Source organism: Taeniopygia guttata, chromosome 2 (genome assembly GCF_048771995.1).
Source record: "Taeniopygia guttata chromosome 2, bTaeGut7.mat, whole genome shotgun sequence".
Classification (NCBI taxonomy): Eukaryota; Metazoa; Chordata; class Aves; order Passeriformes; family Estrildidae; genus Taeniopygia; species Taeniopygia guttata.
In genome coordinates, this window is record NC_133026.1 from 122146790 (window position 1) to 122170518 (window position 23729).

General features: G+C 32.5%; 1 long non-coding RNA gene across 1 annotated transcript in view; it reads left to right on the plus strand.

The window, feature by feature from the left end:
- Nucleotides 1-22742, plus strand: part of LOC105759036 (uncharacterized) — a 66960-nt gene extending 44218 nt beyond the window's left edge. The window contains exons 9-12 of the long non-coding RNA XR_012054192.1: nucleotides 4329-4396; nucleotides 7503-7585; nucleotides 9404-9482; nucleotides 14888-22742. This is a non-coding gene — a long non-coding RNA (uncharacterized lncRNA). The remainder of the gene's footprint in view (nucleotides 1-4328; nucleotides 4397-7502; nucleotides 7586-9403; nucleotides 9483-14887) is intronic.
- Nucleotides 22743-23729: the final 987 nt, after the last annotated feature.

Here is a 23729-nt window from a genome sequence, read left to right on the forward strand (position 1 = left end):
TGCCAGAGAAACACAAGAACAAGATAGAGATTTCAGCCAAGAGCCCACAGACTATATAAGCCTAAACAATTAAGAGAAGATGGCAAAAAAGAAAAGAATTACTAACAAGAGAGGAATTAGCAGAAAACAAGGAGACACAGTGGTCAGCATAGTGGTTACTGGTTTCACATGGGAAGTCCTGTGGCTCTCTTAAGACAGCAACATTCTTTCCCTCACTGAGTATGTTTCAAGTAATTTTTGTTTCAAATGTTTGCATTAAATAAAAATTCATGTTTAATTTTCTGTATTTCTGATCTGTCCAGATGACATTGTGTTAACTCTTTGTCCTAACTGATCTTTATTACTTTTCTCTCCCCATTTCTTTGATTTGTATTTGGTCATCTGTCTTCAGTATCTTCAGTACTCTCCAATCTTTGCATTAAACAGGATAACATATTGGTAATAATTTACATGCTATTAAAATTTTAGAATGCGTTTTTGTCATAGTACATATGTGACAGCATTTTGAAAATTTTATGGAGAAACAAACCAAATGCAGATACTTGTTACTTGCAAGGAATGCATAGAGGTAACCTTGGCTGCAGCAACCTTTCCTTTCAAAAAGTCACCAAGGTCTGAATGTAGATTCACTGCTAAGAGAGGTGTTACCTTAGCTGATGCCTCCTGAGTTACAAATTGATGTAGCTCTTTTAATAGTGAAAATAGAAATAAACCATTGACTCACATGCAAAATAAGGAAGATGTTGTTCTGGATTGCTGGCCCTATTACATCATCTTAAAGAACAAACAGGAATTCTTCATCACATTTAAGAAAAAAAAAAAAGTAAAATCATAACTATTATTTACAAGACAAACAATTTTCAATTTTGCAAAATTATATGTAAAAGTTATGAAATCCAAGTCCAGATTTTATCCCTTATATGGTCTTTGTTATCAGGAGAGTCCTTTTATTTTTTATTACTTTTCACCCAAAGGGTCAACAACCTCAGGAATCTGGTCATGATCATTGTTCACCCAGAGATTTAAGGAGAGGAATAAGATTCAGATGAGATACTAGTTCACAAATAAAGTAAATACTTTAGTAGTACTGGTATAGTAAAAGGGGAAAGTGGCATTTTTAATGCTGAAAATTATGTAAAAGGATCATTTAATTTGAAATATCTGGTTGGTGTGCAAGATGTGATAAGAGAAAATGAGATGATAAGTGTGCTGCATGGAAGAGAAAAATAAGAGAAATTTTTATTTTCATAAAAGTTTCAGTCTCATTAAATGTGTTGAGGGGAATATCTGCATGTTACTAATTATAATTCTGATTTGGAAGATTTTTCTATCATCTCATTATTTTAATTAATAAGGATTGTTCCTTTTATTTTCTCTTTAAGAAGAAATAAATGCCTACTATTGCAATGCTTACAAAGAAGTTGCTGTAGGATTCCTCTTTGGAATATAAGTTGCAATACATTATGTAGTATAAAAGATATTGTGGATATTTTTCCCTCATTCTTCTAATTTATGCACCCTATATGTCTTTGTGTGTCAGTTGGCTGTGTATGTGCTTAGAAGAATTCCTGTTTGTCAAATTTGCAGCTGCACAGTTAAACACATATATTTTCTTTCAAGTGTTTTGTTCATAGGAATTTTTTGTTGGGTTTTACCTAAATAGTTTTTAGTATTCCTGTAAATTGAGATTATAGCAATGTTGATCTTTATAAGTGCAGTATTTTATTCATCTTTCCATAGCATAATGGGTGTGCTTTGATGAAAACTAGACCAAAGCAATATATTCCTAGTAACTAGACTTTTCCACTAAAAGTAAGTCAGTATCTGCTTCTAGGAGCATTTTTGGGCTCATCTTAGAAAGAAAATTTTGAAATGTTGCTCTGTTTGAACCAGAATAAAAATGCATCTTGTGTAAACACAATAGGAATTTTCTCTTGTGTTTCTTAGAATTGCAGGATGGTTTTTGTAGAGTGATAGGTAGAGTTCTCTGCATGGTGTTATAATTGAAACATTGTTGTATGTTACAAGATTCAGTTTTTGATCTCTTCCTCATAATAGTCACTCTTCAATCTTTTTCTCTCTGTTGCCTCATTTTGCCTTCTCAGTGTATTACACATGCTGAATACCATTATTGCTTTTGGTTATTAACTAGGGATGGATTTGGAAAAAGTAATTTTGTGCTGGCTTGATGTAGCAGAATAAGCTGTCAAACATCATACCAGGTGACAGTGTGATGTCCTTCGGTGGAGCTGCAGCACAGTGTGTGTTACATCTGGAAGGTTATAGGTAATCAGAGAGGATTACCAACAGCAGCTTTATTAAATATCTGTGGAGGTCTACTGTGGCTGTGACCAGATAATATGAGCTTCTAATATGAAAACAGGAAATTATTAATAAACTGGATTGTCTGTTCTGAATGCCCTTGCAAAAGTTTATCTAATTTTATTTTCTAGGGAGATTAATGTCAAGTATTACATTTATTATTACTTAAGGTGTAGGCCTTTTATGCTTTGAAGTGATTCCCTTTTAATTTGTTATATTTCCCTGGATGTTTGATGATATTAACATTGTTTAAACCAGAATGTTTCTATTCTCATTTTCTGGTAAGTAAATTTTGGCAGTTCAGAATATGCTGGTTTATGTGGGTTTTCAGTTGGTTTTTTTTTAATGTATAATAAAATACAGTTCAGTGAAGACAGAAGCCAGCTTTAACATTCTTCCTTGTCTTCCTGCCCAACACCATGTTTTATGTACTTGAAACTTATTTTTCTTTTTTCATTTCCTCCAACTTGCATTTTGTTAATTTTTTCAAATAATGAAAATTTTAACTGGTTTAGTCCTATACTTTCAGCCAAAACTAGTATTTCTTAAGACAGAAATTGCAGATTTACTTACAATAAATTACTGAAATGGTTTTGCATAGAACTGTAAATTAAACTTAAAAGTGTGAAGAAATCATATCGTCAATTTAGATACACTTTTATCTCTTCAGAAAGATTAAAAATGCAACACCTTAGGTTTAGCACTGTGAAGTTTGACAAGCATTGAAACAAAAAAGGAAGTGTAAATTTTACTAATCAAAACATCTGTACTATGCAGCCATTTACATTTTCCTATCAAGACATGAGAGAAATGTTAATTTTAGACGACTCTTTTTATGACCTATAATTACTGTCATTAAGAAAGCTCTGGAGACGTACAGGGAGCTTTGACTGAAATACAGTTTGACATGTTCTATAATTAATGCTGAATTAACGTGCTACAGTATGTGCCTCAGAAGAAAAAGGTTTCTTTTTACTCAAAGAAAAGTGAAAGAAACTGTATTCCAGTAATGCATGCTAACATCAGTGTATTTAAAGTTATGTCACTGGTTCCTATGCAAACCCCATTTTTAGTAGCTTATCACACAACTATTAAATATATTTGGGTTCAGCCACTGACTGTAAATTATTACAACCCATAGGACTTGTACTTCTTTTTGTTTAATATTCAAATGCACATTTCATTAAATGTTGATTTGACAACGTGAAAATTTCTTGTCTTCATAAAGTACACCTATGTTTTTTCAGATTTTGCTAACCCTCTTGAAATTGCTACAAACAAAATTCATATCCCTCACACTAAATGTATTAAGCTGTTATTGGTGTTCACATTGTGAGCCTGAGAGTCAATATAACTTTAAAAAAAAAATCACGTTAAAATTTGTTCTAAAATGTAGTTATTTAATGTATTATCATGGAATTATCCATTTTACTATCATCTGCTTTGTTTTATGCTTTTGAATAAATTGTGGACTTTGCCATAATTTAAGAACTATTCTGGTTTTACCTAAAAAAACCATAAAAATTCCATTTTAAAACAAATAAAAGAATCATCAAAACAATTCTAATAATGCAAGGGACCACACAACATTCTTAAACCATGCTAACAGCACTGGTTTAATGAACATCATACTTGTGGGTCTGAAAAAGGCAATACAATACATATAATTAAGAAAAAAATTAAAGGCATGGTTTGCAAAAAATCATAATGTACTACTAATTAGGCAGTAAAATTTTTGTAAAAAATATTTGATGGTGAATCTATAGTACAACCTTTTGAGCACACAGAAGCATACAATGAACAGATATCTTCATATTATAGACCTATCCCCATTTGCGCATCTTGGATTAAAGTAAAAAAATAAACAACATTTTTATAATTTATTTATTCTCTTCTAAATAATATGGTGAGATAACATTTTTAATAATAAAATAACTTAAGCGTATCTTTAATTGCTATGACATATTTGAGAGAGAGAATTTATTTGACTTTTATATTATATATAGGTCAATTTTACACTGGAGGCATCAAATTCTACTGTTTAGAATCTACAGGATAAAGTCCACACATCACTGTAAGTAAATGGATCTGTCCCTTTAAAATTTTAATTTAATATATATTTCTATTAGGGCAAATATTCTTTAAACATTTATTGTATATTGCCTTTAATTTTTATCTTTTTAAAATTTAAGAATACTTTGATTTGCACTTAATTCCCTAATTTTTTTAATGTTTCTAATCATCCTGCTTATCTTATTTAGTCCTTTTTTTAACTTGTAAAGTGTGTACTTTAAAGATGACATGAGCAAGATTAAATAAGATAAATACCATTGATTTTATCAATAGTCTTTCATTTACATTTTTTTCTAAATACTACTTTGAAATGGGTTCTAAAGTGTTATAAATCAGTGTAGGTCTGGTGAACTTAGCTGAAATTTACTACTTAACACCCATTGAAGAGCTGATCATTCATATGATGCCTTGAATGCAAGCTCCTGCTAAAAATAGATAAATATATTCATTGTTCAGAATAAAATAAATTTCTTTATTTGAAAGGTTATAATTTATTTAGAACTTCAGAATTAAAAACAAGTCAAAAACATTTGCCTACAATGACTTTTAGCCACCTTTTTCACCATTCCCCTGGCTAGATGTTTTCAGATGTTGCCAGATCTTGTCTCACAATCTGCGTCGTCTCACATAGCCTTTTTTCTGATGTACTAATACATAGTACATTTGATAACATTTCTGTTGTAAATTCTTGAACATCCTACTAAAGTTGGAAAGTTCAATATATTTTATATTCCTTGTTGAAAGTTCAATATATTTTCCATCTTTTATATCCCAGTTATTGTATAGAATCAGACCTGTAAACCATCCCGTCATCTGTAACCACTAGTTTTCTTGATAACTTTTGGCTGGGAGCTTATCAGAGTTATTTTAGAAGATTGTGAAACTCATGTCAAGTTTCTCTGTTATTTAATAAGTGTCTGGTTTTGAGAAATGATACTAATCAGTTGATTAACAACAACATTATTTTGTGTTCTTAACATACTCAACTGTGTGTTTCTAGCTCTAATTACTTTTTCAACTATTTTGAAAGTAGCTGTAAAGAATCAATGGCCAGCAACTCAGGATTATTCCTAAAGCATTTTTGAATCATTCCACTACATGTAACAGATTAAGATGGCAACACCACTAATAAAAGAGAGAAAAGTAAAAGTATTAAATATTTATTTGTGTAATAATGAATATGATGGCTTATGGCACATGAGGATAATGACTTGTTCTCTGTCCTATCAATAAGATCTGCTTGAGATAAACCTTTAAATCAGCTGCCTTGGATAATTTGCATTAGAGTAGCAAAAGAGCTGGGAGACCTCTCCGAGTTCTTGATGTCTGGGGTGTTCTGAAATCCAGGATTCCTGATGTAAAACCTGTGAACAAAGAACAATATTTATTTTGCTCCAATATTCAAAACTGGCAGACTGAATTGGGTAGCAAGTTTGTAATATTAGAAGAATTTCAGTAACATTTATACATGGATACCTGTACTATACACTTATACTCTTTTATAAGTAAAGAGTGTGTTTGTAAGAAAAAATACTTTTTAGGTTAAATAAAATAATTAGATTTTTGATTTGTGAAGATTTAATATTTAAAAGATTTGACAAAAATTTTTCCTGACAACTGTTGCACACTGGAAATGCAACAATGATACTCTGACTAAAAGAAAATGAGCACTAAGAACATATGTAAATGGGTATAAATGTTAGGTCTGAAAGCATCTGATCTCTGATGAGATCATGAAATCCAGCTAGGATTTGAAAGGATACAAATTTGGCCACTTGCTTTATTAATGATTTGAAAGTAAATATATAGTCACTGTAAATAAAATAAAGTAGTGCTATCTGCTATATCTAAAAGCAGGTGACTGTGTCCTGAAAAGCAGTAATTTGGAGAAAAATCTAGTCATTATATGTGGGCAAGTAACTCAATGTCAACACCTAATGCAACCTCATAGTGACAGAGTAAAGTGACAGATTACTGATGGAGTACATTACATTTTGGACGCATAAGAAGAGGACTTCTGTAAAAGGAGGCACTGATTTTGTTGTCATAAAATATATCAGAAAGATTGATGTCAAAACTGAGAAGGGTTTGAGAATGAGGTGAAAAAATAATTCAAGGACTGCAGAAAACATAGTGGTGGATATTTCAATTTGTTTTTCAAAATGTAGATAATGAGGTGACATGCACAAATACACCCTTTAGAAGGAACTACATGCAAGAAAAGGTTTTTTTTTAAATCTAATTGAAAAAGACACAAAACCACTTGACATTGAATATAATACATTTAAAAGGACAGAGGCAATTTTTAAGAAGTAAGCATGACTTGCTACAGAGGCCAATGAGACACTAGTCAGACTGCTTCTTTATACAGAGGAAGCATCAGCCTTACCTTTTTCTGCCAAGATTTCTGACACATCTCTTTCAAGAATTCAGTTTTTTCCATGTCAGTTACCATCCTCCAGAACTGTCACACATTCATTTGTCATTTGTTACTAGTTTTCTTTTTTTTCTTTTTTTGCTTTAAATATGGGACATCAAGGGTCACTATGGCAAATTATTTTAAAAAAAGGATGTAGCATATTGTCAGCAATTTCTATGTGTCAAGCTCCTAATAATTATGTGGTATATGGTTTTTTTAATAAATAACAGATAGATGATCAGAAGTATACCCTCAAGTAGATTATCAGTTTTCCCACATGTTTAAAACTGACATATTTATTGTTAATAATTCTACCTGTTCTCTGGTAGAATTTTTTGTGTTCATTATAGACAACAAAATAGTTTACAAAAAAAGGACTGCTGCTTCAAATTATTTATCAAGTGGTAGTTGTATAATGAAATTAAGAACACTGGCACATGATTCACATTTTCTTGTACTACCACTGTTTTCTTTTCTTTGTTTTTCTTTCCCTTTCTGAATCAGGAGAAGTTTATAAGTGAAATATTCATGTAAGAACTCAGATAGATTCTATTTCTTCATACTTGTTATAAAAGCAGCCACAAGGTGCTATGTGTTTTCCAATCACATTAAATCAAAATTCTTTCTCTGCAGAATACATATCCTGAAAAAATTAATAGTTTTTTGATAGTGGCTTTGATTTATTTAGGTATCCATTGCATCTAGTGAGAAAAATTCATTTTTCCTTCATTGGATTGGTTACCATTGACAATTTTTCAGCATCTCCTGCAGGTAAATCATGTTACATTACCACATTACTACTATATTTAGAGTACTTGTTATTTTTTTCATACTGCATCTACAATAATGGGACTACCATATAAATGATACTTAGTTGTATCTCCTAAAAAGACAAACTAGAGAGTTATTTAAAAGTATCTCTGATTTGAAAGTAATTTTCCTTTTAATACAAAACAATCTGATATTTTCTGTGTCCCTTATGCATAGGATGACTGGTTGCATTTTTTCAGGTCAAAGTCACTTTGATGAATATATCTAGTGTACAAAATAAAACATTGTAAATCATTTATATGCTGCAGAATTCCCAATGCAGATTTTTGACAGTAAGAAAATCAAGTTTTATAGGGTATTGCTATAAAGCTATGTTACAATAGGTTTCCAAATATCTTGTATGTAGCAACATCATAGTAGCCATATTATTCTGCTGCATCACTACGGGAAAGACAGAATGGAGTCAAATTTTCTTCCTTTCATTCATCTTCAGCTGGAGCTGCTGCTAGCCAACTGGTCAATGAGGTTCTTAAAGTCAATTATAGAAAGATGTTTCCCTGCTGAAAGAGTAACTGTCCCATGCTCACCTGCTCTGTTTTCTTCCTTAATCTTCTCTGCCAAAGAAAGTCCTTTTTCTGCTTAAAACATGGTAAAAATATTCTACCCTTCTGCCATATTGGGCTTTTTTGGCATCAACACAATTTGAGGTACAGGTCAGCTAAGGCCAGATTTTCCTCCTATTATCACATAGATTACTGTTTCTTAACACTGGAAAACTATTTTTCTTGATATTCATAGATGTTTCTTGCCCATTTTTTTAACTTTCAATGAGTCATTGCTCAGATTATGGTTGTAATTCAGTCAGCTAAATTCCACCCGAATATCAGGAAGAAGTTCTTCACTGTGCAAGCAACTTCACACTGGAACAGCTTGCCTAGAGAGGTTGTGGAGTCTGCCTCACTGGAGACATGCAAGAACTGTCTGGATCTGTGCAGAGTCCTGTCTTATATGTTCTAAGAAGACCCTGGCTGAGCAGGGAAGTTGGAGCACATGACGTCCTGTGGTCCCTTCCAGCCTGATCCTTTCTGTGGTTCTGTAATTTACAGGAAGCTGCTCACTAAAGACACCAGAGCCAGATTGGTTTTCCATAAAAAATAAAGTTCATAATATGTTGAAGATATTTCTATATCCAGCAAAAATCTGAAAGGACATCAAATGAATGATCTCTCTATATATACATATAGATGCATAAAAGTGGGTGATTGCAATTTTTTTTGGAATGGAGATGGGGCAATTCAGGAATTTCCATTATAAACTTTATTCCAGTACATTTAGTCATCACTACTTGCTATCCAGTCCTGCTATGAACATTAATGTGATAACCATAAAGGCCTTTTATGACTATTGTGTAATAGCTGATGAAACTTCTACTTTCATAACTAAATAATGAAAAATTGCAGTAAGGTTTATTTTAATAAATTTTATACAGAGTCCTCTTTTTACATACTTTTTCCAAGAAAAAGGCCTGGAAATATAGTTTCAAATATATTGAAATCTCTAAATAGGTTTGTAATCACAAATATTGCGTTAGTAACCTTTAACGAAAAAAGAGACTTTAAAAGGGGTTAAGAAACTTAATCTGTTAATGCAGTACTACTTTACAGTAAATATACTGAGGTTAGCAAAGTATTTTAGTGAAGGTGAAGGGTAACTATCTACTGCCTATTGTTTCTCTCTGAATTTTAAATTCATAGTCTCACTTAGACAGAAAAAATTGTGCTTTAAAAGATTTTTCTCCCTCTTTTCCCCCTGCATTAGAAACTGGAGTAAATATCATGGGAAAGAAAATCAAGAAGCAGCAGATGTCATGTGTCACTTTTACAGCTATTGATACTACGTAAGTAACAGTTTGAATCAACAGAGATTCAGTATTGTATGTTTATGGGTTTATTTAAATTGTTACAATTGAATACTTTTACACCTTTAAATATTTTATGATTCATGGCATTTATGTTTTAGAAACTTATCTGAGTGAGTTTTTCTCTTGCAGAGTTTTTTCAGCAGCTTTTATTTGTTTTAACATAGAAGTAAATTGCACCTTTAAACCACAGGTGATACAGAGAAAAAATAGTAGGAAGATAGAATAGTAAATGTATTTTTGAGAGCACTAAATGTTGCATGCATAAAGCAAATACACGTATTGAGTATTCAAGGACTCACAATGTGAATATGGAAAATTTTATTTTCATCTGTAAGTGTAGCATAAACAAATCCAGAGTATAGAAGGCTTTGGTGACCTAATTGTGGCCTTGCAATACCTGAAGGGAGCCTACAAGAAAGATGAGAGGGACTTTTTACAGGAGCATGTAGTGACAGAACAAGGGGGAATGAATGGATTCAAATTAAGAGAGAGAAGTTTTAGATTAGATATTAGGAAAAAGCTCTTCACTGTGAGGATGTTGAGGCACTGGAACAGGCTGCCCAAAAAAGGTGTGGATGACCCATCCCTGCTGGTGTTTATGGCCAGGTTGGATGGAATTCTGAGAAGCCAGTGGAAGGTGTTCTTGCCCATAGCAGGGGGTTGAAAACAGATAATCTCCAAAGTCCCTTCTAACCCAAAACATTTTGTGATTCTGATTCCAAGAAAAGCTTATTTATAAAGATTTGCCATTTTTGCTATGCGTTTCCAGCTTACCTTTTTTCCCTTCTTATTAAGCAAAGACATTGTGATTCCTCCATTTGAAATTCTACTTATAAAATCTTTTAGGTGAAAAGCCTTTCAGATTTCTTTGGAGAGCCTTCTGTAGTGGTACATGCAGTTGAAATGGATCCCACCATACTTTGAGCTAGTTAGGATGGCTAAACATGTTCCAATAAGAATGGCCATTATATTGACCTAAACCTCTAAGGCTGCGGTGACAGCCTATATCAGTGTCAATACTGGCTGAGAAGACATGTTAAGGCAGCTGTGGTAGATAGTGTTTAGTTTAATCTGACCCACTCTGGAAATTTAATAGCCATGCAAACACAGAATCCACATTGTCTATGTATTTTTAGACATTGACTTCAATAAATCCACTGCAACAGATTCACCCAGGAGTCATAATTTTGAATAAATATTTAGTAAAATATCAAATTATTTATTGGGGTTTTTAAGCAGATGACATTTGTCCATATAAACTCTTTTGACATTTTAAATATATTTGTTTCCAACTTGTGTGTTTAACAGTTTGCACACTGCCACATGTATATATTTGAGAACAGCAATCAGTAAACTGAAGGGCATATTTTTTCTTTTATGGATTGACATACAGTAATCCAGATCTTCAGTGAAGGTAACACAGATTTGAAAAATTAAAATATAGAGTAGTTTCCCCTAAACTTATTTCTCTTATTTAAATGTTGGGAAATAAATGTAAAACTTTTACCAGTCACACAGTTTATGAAATGTTTGAAGTCCAGTCAAGAGGAAATTATCTCAGCAGAAACACTAATTTTCTACTTCAGAAGCATGTTAATTGTCTGCCACCATAGTCATCTACCATGCTTTTATTGAACCAATTATATTTACTTCTTGTATTGTTAGTTATTTGTTAAAGAATATATACATTATCCATTCCACTCTTATCTGAAAGACATTACTAAAAAATGCACTAAAGAAAACAGCATTTTGGTCACTTTAGTTCCCATGTGAATGTAAAGCCTTTTAACCTTTACTACACGGCATGGACTTCGCTTCAATTATGCTTAATCCTTAAATATGTTACATTTGTTTTAAATAGAATGAAATCAAAAGGATGTAAAACATTTTCATTTAAGAATATGGTGCTTAAAACTAAGAGTTGAATGCAGCCTGTAATTTGAGATGCCACCTAAGCAAATAACACAAGTTGCCTGCAACTGGAATACAAAGTTTCCTGCAAACGGGAGTGTCCTGCTAGCACGAGTTTGCATTTTCATCAGACCTAATCACAACAAACTGGCACTAAACTGAATTCAGCAAGCAGAACATACACAGAAGCTTCAAGTCCTATATAAACTACAGTAGTAAAGTGCATGGACTCTTATTCTAGTCATACCTAAGGGTAATGGGAAAGATGGATGAGTCCCAGATCTTTTCCATGTCATGTCATGACATGCTGTGCCCATACAAAGCCTTGTGGAGCTCGGATGGGCAAACCTGCCATCTCTTCTCCTGAAGCCAGCTCACTGTGCTGCCAAAAATACAAGACTTCTAAGACTAAAAAGGAATCAAGCCAAAAGGAAGCAGGGAGACTTCAAGTCTAATCCCTAGTCCCCAAACAATTTTTGTTGGTTTTTTTTCTTCTTCCCAATGAATGAGTAATATAAACATGCAGATAGTTCAGGAAACAGGAACCAGAAGTTTTTAAGAACTAGTTTTCCTATTCAACTACTTATTCAAAGTGATGTGCACTTCTTTTTTTGCACCCACAGCATGATTTTTCTGTGGTATTCTCTTAGGCAAGAAGGTGAGTCTACTGATGCATTATGGATTTGTTAAAACATGAATTAGAAATTGTGCTTCTTTTAGTGACCTCAAAGGAAAACCTGGATTTTATTAAAGACATGCAGCCAAATTGTTACTAGCTTTTCATCTTTATTCCCCAAAGCACAGCAGCAAAGAAAAACTCCACTGTTGAAGGGGAAATCATACAATATAGGTTTGCATAAGCAACATAATAGTCCCTTTCCCAAACTTCTCAGAGCCCATTGTGGCTGCCTTTACCCATAAAAAAAAAAAAAAGTATTTGGTCTTTCTCCACATTATTTGCATCTTTATATTTCTGCAGGAAACATCATGTCTTTCTTCTTTCTAAAAAAACCTGAAATTAGCTGAACTAGGAGTTCAAAGAAAAGCCCCCCATCCTTATTTCCCCCTCCTTTTTTTGCCCATAAGCTTCCTCCTTCAAGAAAACTTGCTAAATTTGGATAGGTATTTCCAGGATTTAAGTGGAAAACATTTGTATGTTTCTGTGCCTTCATGGTAGAGAACTTTTATTTTAAGCTATTAATGAAAATTCAGCCTATTTAAAAATGGATGCATATCTAATATTTGGTTTCAAAATTTGAAAGCTCTAAAATTTATTACATTACATTGTCATAAGGTGCTTAAAATACAAGCCACTGAACCCTCTTGATTACATTCTGGTTTCAGAAATATACTTCAATATACTGTCTGTCACTTTTCTTTACCATAGGTCAAAAAAGAAAAAAGAATTAGAGTGGTTGCTGATAAACTAATAGGGCATTGAATACCATTTACGACTTTCATCCCCAGAGCAAATAAGGGTGGGCAGTAGAAAGATTGTGTTTAATGCCTTAAACATATAAGAGAAGGTTTAGAAGGGTGTTGCAATTGTTAGTCGTATCAGCTCTGCCACAAACTGCTTGTTTTTCCTATTCTAGTGAAGAGATGGAAGAAAAGTTTATTGTGATTTTAAGGTATGCAGTTAAATGCTATTTGCCCTTGCAATAATTAACAGAAATCATGAGTTGCTCAATTTGATTTAATCAATTGCTGAGGCAGCTGATCACACTGTGACCTGCTATTGATGGTACATCTGAAGGTAGATAGCAAGTCAGGAGTCATGCTACTTTATTTCTGTATTTGCTATCTTAGACACCTGAGTTTAACAAATATGCTTTTAATAAACTTATTCAGCCACCATTAAATGGTTCACCTGCAGGAACTTAGGTATCTGTGCTTATCCATCTAGTCAATAAAGAGAAACAAGTCACAATGCGAGAGCAGATCAGGATCACAAAACTGCGTTTCTGTTGTATCCTATGATCAAGGAAGCAGATTAAAGAATCCCCAGACATAAACTTCAAGAAAGTTAAATTATGAAGTTACACAGTCCTGTCGGTCTACGTGCATAAAACAGAGCAAAAAAATCACTAAAAAATGTATTTTATCAGATAAGCAGTTAGAACCAAATAGGATGAATGCAAGTATCTTGGGACATTTAGACAGACTCCTGCAGAATGTGACGTGTAAGAGAGCCTGTCTCACCTGGTAATCCAGCAGAGGCTGTAATCTAGCTATCATGTCAAAGATTCCAATGCTCCTGATGCTGGCCCATACTTAACAGTGACGGACATCTGCAAAAATTCAGGCTGACAAGAAATTGCTATCACTATGTCTTGCCATCAGTGACACGAGACTGAAGAAGCTGTCAGAATGGGGAAGTTGTGTGATCGGGTCAGACACGTGTCCCACCACACAGTTGTCCCATCTGCCTCTGTTGAAAATGCAACATCCAGAAGAAAGGGACTAAAGAAAATATTTCATTCTTGTCCTCTCTATTACACTCTCTTTATAATGATAAATCTAAATTAAGGTGGATTTTTTTTTAAATATCACTTCAGTAAGTAATAAATTACTAATTCCACAATTACATTATGCAACATGAGTAATGCGCTACTTCTGATTTAAAGTAATTAAATGAGTCAAATTTCCTTATTAAATTATGCCATTTTCCAAACTTTAAGTAAGTGGTTTTTTGTTGTTTTTCTTTTTCATTTCCTATAAAGTATTTCTTGAACTGATTATAAATTTGCTCATCCTGTAAGCAACACCTGTAGTGTTTCTACAAATTTCTTTTGCATTTTTTTTAATTGCCTTGTAATTTTGGATTCTTAACTTGACAAAACAAAATAAAACTTGAATTATAAACAGTAGGAATATGGAAATATTTAATAGCAGATAAAAATGGATACCCACAAAATTATAGATTGTCTTTCAGAAATCTTGTCTTTTTGAAAAAACGCCGTGAAGGGAAAAAATAATCTGCAAACTTAGTTTAACTTGTACGTACTTCTAACATGGCCAATATGGACAAGGCAAAAGAGGGAGTTGATATCCATTCTTCATTGACACCTATCTCCTTCCATAATTCTACAATTTTAAAGCCTCCCTAAATCTCCTGTGCTTTCACTGATTATATAAGGGGAAATTCTGGTTAAATGTGAAGTTTTCAGCCCATTTAGTATACTGCTAACCAGGAATTTAAGAGAGACATACTAATGGCTATATATCTAAGGATGCTTTTCCTATTTTTGTGTCTATTTACCTAACATATTCTCTAATATGCTGTCATAGAAATTCCATACCTTAGATGACAAAATGCTCCACAACTATGGTGAAGTGACATGGGAAGATTTCTTTACAAATTTTAGTGTCTTTGTAGGATATGTTTCCTAGTAAAATGATTGCTGATGTAATCTCTTGTTCTTTGGATACCTGAATAATAAAGATTCATATAACCCTCTCAACAACAGGAGAAAACACAGAAATTACTAGAATGCTCCAAAGCTGTCTCTGCAAAATCTAAACCACAAAAACGGAACAACAATAAACTTCGACCAGCATCGTATAAGTTAAATTCTCAAGCGTGCATTTAAGGTATTATAGGCCCAGGATCAAGACCTTTCTTACTATATCTAGTCATCATGTATCTTGGTTCAATTTACTTCAGAAGTAATAAGGGTCTAAACAAAGCAAAAGAAAGCTGTATTTGGAAACATTAAATAGTGCTTTTCAGTGTAGAAAACATGCATAAGTATGGGTTTAAAATAATTGTAAATCAAAATATAAACATATTTCTGTAGTTCTTTGTATTAATATATGCTTTGTTGCGTAAGATTTTTTGTTCCATTAATGTGACATCTTTCTCAGATTTAAGTTATAACTGCAAAGAAGCTATTATTTCTTTAAATGAGAGAAAATATCATATGAGGATTACTGACAAATCACTCAATGTATCATCTTCATGATATAAATATCTTGCACCAGAAAAAAATGTTTGTTTTGTTTGTGTTTTTCCTTGTCCAGGAATTAAAATCTTACATGCAAACAAAGTAATAACTTTTGCCTAAGCAGACAGACAGCCTGAGACTTACACTTCCTTACTGGGAAGATTGGCAATTGACTGATGTTATGGCAGAGTCTAGAATGAGAAACTTATTTATTGAATTAATAATGTGTAATATGTTTACTTCAATTGTATTCAAAGTTTTAAGCCTGGGTCATTTTTTCCTGTTATATTCAAAGTCTTAAACCTTGGTCATTCTTTTTCCTAAATATATGTATATTGTCCACCAAAGTATTGCAATGTCCATGTATTTCTTCTCCATTAAACTACTATGTCTTCTATTCATAAAGTCATGATCTTCCATAACCAGTCCCCAGTCATAATATATGGTGTTACAAGTGTAACCTCATCATCATAGTTAAAGATGAGATAATAATTTTAAAAAATTCTAAAAAGAATAAAAGATTTGAGGGAGAGAGGTGAGAGAAGACTGAAACTTCTGCCAAAAAACACATTGTAACTTGTTTCTGCAGTCATACTATGACCTTTTTACAGTATTTTTTCCAGAGAAAACATAAAAGGGAGGTTAGGACACAAAACCAATTAGGAGGTATATTGAATAAATTGACTATGCTCCCATCATATCTCTGTACTCACCTGTCACACTGAAAGTAACTGACTCTCTTCTCAGCTCTAGAGAGAGATTCAGCAAAATCTATTAATTTGGCACAACCTAAGTACATCGCTTTTGCACTGAAGTTACACTTCATTACCTTTTCAGCATGTTTAGATGGACTGTGTCATGTAAAATCATCAGTAACTTAACGTCATGAAACTTGGCTATATTTTTAATTTTGTTCCCAAGAAAACTTTTAGTAGTGGTATTTCCTAAAAGCTCTTAGGAGCTCTTAGGCTCATTGTTTTGTATTACACAGGTCCACTCACATCAATCAGTGATTATCTACTCTACAACTTTGGTAGCCTTTCCTTAGGAGAAGAAAAGAGCCTTAATTTGTGGTAAAATTCACTATGGACAACGTTGCATATTTTCTGGTAGCAGAAAACAACATTTCAAACTGTTGACAATATTTGGAAAATGTAATGAATTAGAATTACATGGTGCAACGAAAAGCCCTTGATCCAGTAAAAGCAGCTTCCTACTAAAACTGTGCCTCACATTTGCTTATCTTATTAATTTAATTTATTCACAGCATGCTGGGTTAGCAAAGGAACCACTTATGTGGAGCTGGGTTCAAATTATTTCTTAGGACACAAGTGGGGGTGACTTTAATGGCTGAATCCCAGCTTTCTACTTAAGCATGTTTGCATATCTAATCTCTTAAAATTATGTTCAATATTTTTTTGAAAACATAATTTTTTATATGTATGTTAGAACATCTTGGCATACTCCAGGGCTAAGATGTGATCCTTTCTGTATTGAAACAATGCTCAGTAGACAACTGTTCCTTTGTTCTCAATCACTAGACCTCATTTTTCATGGAAACCAGCCTGGGCAATGGCATGGTCAAACTGATGAGCGTGCCATGGTACTTACCAGCATGTGGCTGGCACAGAGTGCACACAACTTCAGGAGGGAGCGGGCTGTAGAACTAACAAAAAAGTTTCTGTCCCAAGTGTTACAAGTCACCATCTAACATAGGTTTCCCATGAAAAGAAGTAGTCTTGTAGAGCCCCGTTTGCTGCCTGCTCAGCTCTGCCCCATTCCCTGTAGCCAGTATTCCTCTGCTCACATGATGGAGGTGATAAATTTATACCTAAAGCACATAGTGCTCAGACTTCCCCTTAACCATTTATTCATTGCTAACATCAATCTCTAAGAAGCCTGGTGGTATTCCACACACTCCAAGCAATGATTCAGCAAAGATTATTGGAGACAGGGAAAAATTGATGGCAACTATAATTTCTTCCTGCATAATGTGGCTTGGTCCAAAATTACTACAAATTTACATATTCCTTTGCCTTTTCTGTAGAGATGTCAATCTAGATGGGAAGGCACACAGTAATGATTGAAAGTATGAGAAATGCTAGGAGGATGTGCTCTCTCTTTCTTGTAGGGTCATGGCTTATCTACCTAAATTGCATTTACTGAATTTTCATTTTTATGAAGACTACAACTTGCTCACAACTTTTCAAAAGCAAAGAAAAAGGACCATACTGCCAAAGATTATCTTTCAAAAGTCTAAATAAAAATGATAAAATTATGAAAACTTTCGTTTTATTCGTACTGAGTTTCACTGTGTATCCACATCAGTTGTATTTGTCTCATTTTTTTAAATACAGAACACTTGAAATATGAAATTTCTTTCCAACATTTTTGATATTACATGTATAGAAGTATATGGTTTTCTGTTTCAAATTACTCTCATTTAAACATATAGACATGTATATTTCCATAAATATATAAACCACTCATATTTGTAACCTGTCTAAAACCTTACAGACCAACTTGTTTTTGTCAACATCTGTTTGACATATTTTGTATGCTTTGTCAGTACATCAGGAAATCATAACGTGTCAATCACTAAACCTTCTTTTCTAATTTTACATAATTACAAAAGCAACAAGATATAAATGGTGTGTAGCTTAATAATTCATGATAATGTTTTGAAGGTCTTTAAAAAAAAGTAAATTGATTTTACTGTATTAGTGGAATCTATTGTATAACATTAACATGCATAACAGATTGCTCTCACAAGAATAAGTGGATATTATTTTGATTTGATTTTAATTAGATATATATAGTCTCTTCCATTTTATATTATGCATATTAATACTGGAAGAGGCTTTTATGCATAATATTTGAAGGTTTATTACACTCAGAAGTTTTAAATGTTATTGATATGAAACTATGTTGAACAGCAGTGAAAAGCACATTAATTTTGATGTTAATTTTTTTTCAGTTTAACAATGGTAAAATGTTATTGAAGGAGATGTTCATTTTAAATCTATGTTCTCATTGGAAAAACATGAATATATATATATATATATATATATATATATATATATTTCTTAAAAATATGCATATGGTTTTATATGTAGATTTCTTGTTTATATGTAGAGGCCAAGTAGTGGTTTCTAAATCTATTATGGCCAATGCATTCAAGACCAATATATTCTGTTCTCACTTGTTTCTTCATGTAAGCTCTAGTTATTGTTTGTTGAACAAAAGGTTTCTCCACTCCGAATTTTGTTATGATTACAGTCTTTGAAAGTATATTTACTTTTCTAGAAATTATTTTCTGCATAATTATTAATTATTGTGAGCCAGCACTAGTAGTGTTTCTAGCAGCAAGGTGAGAAAGAGACTATTGAAAAAATCAGGTTTTGACCTATTTAGAGTATGTTGGCATAATTCTTCTTATGATGCCTTTTTTGTGATGTAAACTGAGGAACTGTACCCAAATGAGGTTGTTTAGAAACCATCAAACCTAGGCCTTGACTATCTATCAGACGTTAACAGATTTTCAACACCATTGGCTTGTATTTGATTCCATTTGGAGACATCAAGTTGAAAGTCTGACATTCAACTTCCAAGTTTTAAGTTTTCAGTCTTTCAGCATTCCCTATTTTTTTATATATATTGCCTGTACCAAAATAACTCCATCCCTGTAACATTCTTTCTATTCTAAATTCAATGATCCATGACCAAAGAGCTAATCTTAAAGAAATACAGAGCAAAAATAAAACAAAAAATGGAAAGAATAAAACATTTAAACTGAAACATAGTAAGTTATAATGGTTCCATTTTTATAAAATAAATCTGATTTCAATTAAAACAACCTCTGGAGGTAGACCAGTGTATATTATAATAAACGGGTAAATGTAAGGCGTGGGAAAAGTTCAGACATTCCTTCTAGCATATTGAATCAATTAATAGCATGTACAAGGAAACCCTGATTATTTGAAGGAGTGGAGAAAAATGACTTGATTCTTTACAAGTAGTGCAGACTATTATTAGTATTCCAGATAGAGTGTGTTCTAGGGAGTCCATCATACGCTTTGATGTCTCTGCATCCACAGCTGGAAACTTTGTGCCAGTCTCTGGAAGCAGCACGAACTGACAACAGTCACCTCCATCAGGAAAGTGAGTTAGTGGTTGCAAATGTTAATCAGTGGATCAAAGAACAAAAGTGAGTAAAATTGAGGGGTTTTTTTTTGGTTTTTTTAATGTGATTTCATTTCCTATGGCCCCAAACAATTAAAGCATTCATAAGAACTCTCTTCTCGACTTACTGCCATATCTTTTATCTGAAGCTCAACAACAGGTTTTTATAAACATACTGTTGAGGGGTTTTTACCATCACATTTATGTCCTTATGAAATAGAACAAATAATGAAATAATAAATAATTTTTCTGTAAGATCATAGAACAATTTTCAGACCTGTTAATAAAGTAACTGAACTCTAAGTAAATTTTTTGTATATGTTCTCATCCTTTGTGACTGTTTCATTAGATTTTGCAGAGCTCCCATAATAAAATTTTAAAAATTTAAATGTATTTTTGTCTACCATATTTATGCAGACTCTTAATGATGAAAACTGATTTACATTCTTAAAAGTCAATATTTAAATGAGCAAGTCAAGCTGGTGAGAAGCATCCAACCTTTACTTCTCATAAAATAAACATATGTTTTTAATTCTGTACATATATATAGCCATAAAACTAAGGCTCATCTTCCTTTGATTATTTGGGTAATTTAAATATTTTTTCCATCTTTATTATGAAGCTTTAGGCAGCATCTATAATAATGTTTTTTGACAAGTATAAATGGGTTGCCTACTTATAACCTATAATTTTTGTGTACTTCTACAAAAACTGTCCAACATTGAGAAGAGAGTTGAAAAGAACCAGATAATTGAATGATCTTGAGTCTATATCAAAATGATAAGCAGTATGAGAACACCAGTGTGGGTCCACAAGAAGAAACAAATTTTCTATGAAAATTGCGCAGGGTTATGGGAAATTATTGCAAATTTGTTATGTCTTTTTGCAAGGACCTTGTCCAAACATATAGAAAGGTGTTACTAGAAAAAAATGAATTGTTGTAGTACAAAATAATTCTTGATATGTGGGACTGTTTTCTTTTAATAGCAAGTGCTTCTACGAGCAGTTGGCTCCCTTTATTGGTCCCTTTATGTAGTCTGAAAAGCCTATAACTTAGGTCTCTAACAAATCTGATCAATTTAAAGCCTTTTAAAGATAAAATGACTAATTTAAAAAATTCCATTGTCTGTATCAATTAATTTCCCATTGACTAAAAAGAAAACCCAAGCCTGCTTTTAGAGATGTAGATACCTACCTTATGATCAACCTCATTTAAAAAGCTCACTGGCAAGGTCAGAACATCTAATTTGCTGGAAATCACAACTCTAGCCCTGCAGATTCCTTAATGTATTGGTGGTTTTCTGGTTTAAATGCTATGAGGCAACAATAAAATTTTATTGGACTCATTGGCAAGGCAAAATTCCTTAATTATTTTTTTCTCCTCACTTTGACTAAAATGTTTAGATATTTGCCATATTATAAAAATGCCATGACAGTGTTTTCTGATTCTGTCTTATGTTTTTAACATGAAAAAATTCTCAAGTTGCATAGGAACTAATATTAAATAAACAAATGTAGCTTTCAATTAATACAGACATCATGTTGCATGTTTTGGAGGTGTACTTTTTCCACATCAGTTTCTAAATTATATTTTAAAAATAGTCTGTGTTTTGCCTAGGACACACAGGGTTTTGGAAAAGGAACCTACTTTTATAATAATTTACATATATTTATAGTTCACATTGAATAAGAAATGTTAAATAAAATATATTTTTTATTGTGCAGAAAAGGAAATTCACAGAACTACTTTGATTACTTTGGAGGTTTTATATAGATGTCTCAAGTTCAGAAAAGTAGCAAAATATATGCAGTCATTATGAATTTTTCACATTTTGATTAGATATAAATCTTGGAATTCTTAGGGAGATTTTTTGGCTAGTAGAAACTAAAAAACCAATTTTCAAATTTAGGCTTTTGGGAATGATAGAGTAAATCAAATTAAGGTTATTATATATATCATATAATTAGAAATCAATACAGGCAAACTAATAGAAATTAAAAAAAAAAAAATGATAGCCTTGCCAGATTGGATAATTAACTGATTACAGTAGTACCAAGTATGTTTTATAGGTACAAATTTACAAAACCAATTTGTGTCTTAGGATTCCAACTTCCCAGATGACACCATAAGGATATTTAAATACACAATTTTGTCACAGGTGAAAGTGAGCAGGATGTTTTGCAGAGTAATCTGCCCTCTCAAAAGTTTTGGTTTTTTTTTTTTTGCTCTGCACTATATGGTGCCCAAGTACTGGATCCATGACAAAAAGAGAACATTTATAGTTTCCTTTTTCTGTAGTCAAGGTGGTGAAATAAAGATCCCTTTTAATATTAATTTCATTTTAGAATCACCTCATTGCTGGTTATCCTTCCTTACACCTTGTTAAAGTTTGATTTGATACTTCCAATAACCTAGATCAAAGATGTCATAATACATAATTGAAGGCCATATGGGACAGACTTGGTAAAAATTCATTTTTCAGGGAAAGGAACGCATGCACTTATCTAACTGATACTTATCAGTAACAGTGCTCTTTTAATTCAGTCAAAAATTTTGAGTAGGTTATCCCAATAAAATTGAATAGTTGAGGTTGTGCAAGGGTGCATCAGGCCAAATTTGTTATGAATTCAGTTATTTTGCCACATGTTGCTTCTTTACCAAAAATATGGAGAAACAATAACAAGTAAGTGACAAGGTCCTGAAATATAGATAACATGTGATTTATTTCAACACAATGCTACACCACAGACATGATAATACAGGATGATTGGCAGTAAATTTTTTCTATATTGTTTGCATTAAATGATATTATAGATCAGATTTCAGAGTCAGTGTTTGCTTAGTGAGGGGCTGATGGAATATTGCTATTCTACTTACTTATTCATTTATTATCTATTCAGTTTTCCAGTTTTTATTTTATTTATTGCTGTTCCTTTTAGGTACATTTCTTTGTGCTGGGCTGCTTTTGTTCTCTTTATTATTATTTGAGTCTATGATATGTGGAGGTAATTTTGAACAAAATTAAGAGTGCTAAATCAACATTACCAATATGCTTGTATTTGTCTAGAATGTTAACTATCTCTTAAGATTTGTACTTCACATGTAGTGTAGACTTTTTATTGGAGAAGGTTATTTGAATGTCCTCTAGGAATTGCTGAATTGTTTATTGATCTAATAATTATATATATTTTGCAACTTCTAGTGTCTGCCCTTCTTTTTTTGTCCCTTTATCTTAAAAACTTAATAAACAAAACATGAAAGAAAAAGGAATTTAAAAAAAAAGATGCCTAAGAATAGATCCCTGAGGCTTTTCTATTTGAAAATCTTCTATATCAGAGTTATTGTTTATGGAAATCTTCTGTGTATACTTTCTCAACTAACCTGCAAAAGTCTATATGGAGTTATCTATAAGCCCACTATCTCTGAGCTGTTAAGGAATATTTTATGATCGATAAAAATTTCTCCTGTAAATATGTTTCTCATTGAATTAGAGATAACATTGGTGTTGTGAGGAAGAGAGTAGTATTGGTAGAATAAAGCTAGATTTAACTGCAGTCAGATTTATTGTCTGGTACAGGTATTTGAAATCCTTGAACAGAAAATTTTCAAATGATCTTTTTAACTAGAATGTGTTTATACACTTTTCCTTTTATCTATTCTTTCCGCTGACCATTGTAGGATCTATTTAAATTGAAATCATGAGTAACTGTAACATATAAGTAAACATGTTAATTATTGTTGAGGCAGATCATTTCAAGGTGCTTCAGTCTTAGGTGTTTTGGCCTAGGTGTGTTTTTTTCAAACACAAATAGAGGTCAAGTGAAATAGTTTTAAATTGAGGATTTTTTTCCTTTTTTCAATAGAACCTAATTTTTTAAACTTTTCCCCTGTTCTTTTTGTACACTGACTACGCTGTTACTTAGTTTCCTTATATCTTTTCCTGAGGCATAGCTATTTCAAAATAGATCTGTGTGCACAAACAATATATATGTCTCTTCTTCATCATTCTTTAACAATGAATAATTTGAAGTATACTGTGTTGGTTTTGCATGGCCTGGTTTTTGGCAGCAGAGGGGCCACAGAGGAAGGTTCCATGAGAAGCTGCTAGAAGCTTCCACCATGCTCAGCAGAGCCAATCCCTGATGGCTCTGAAGATGGACATAACTGGCCAAAACTGGGCCA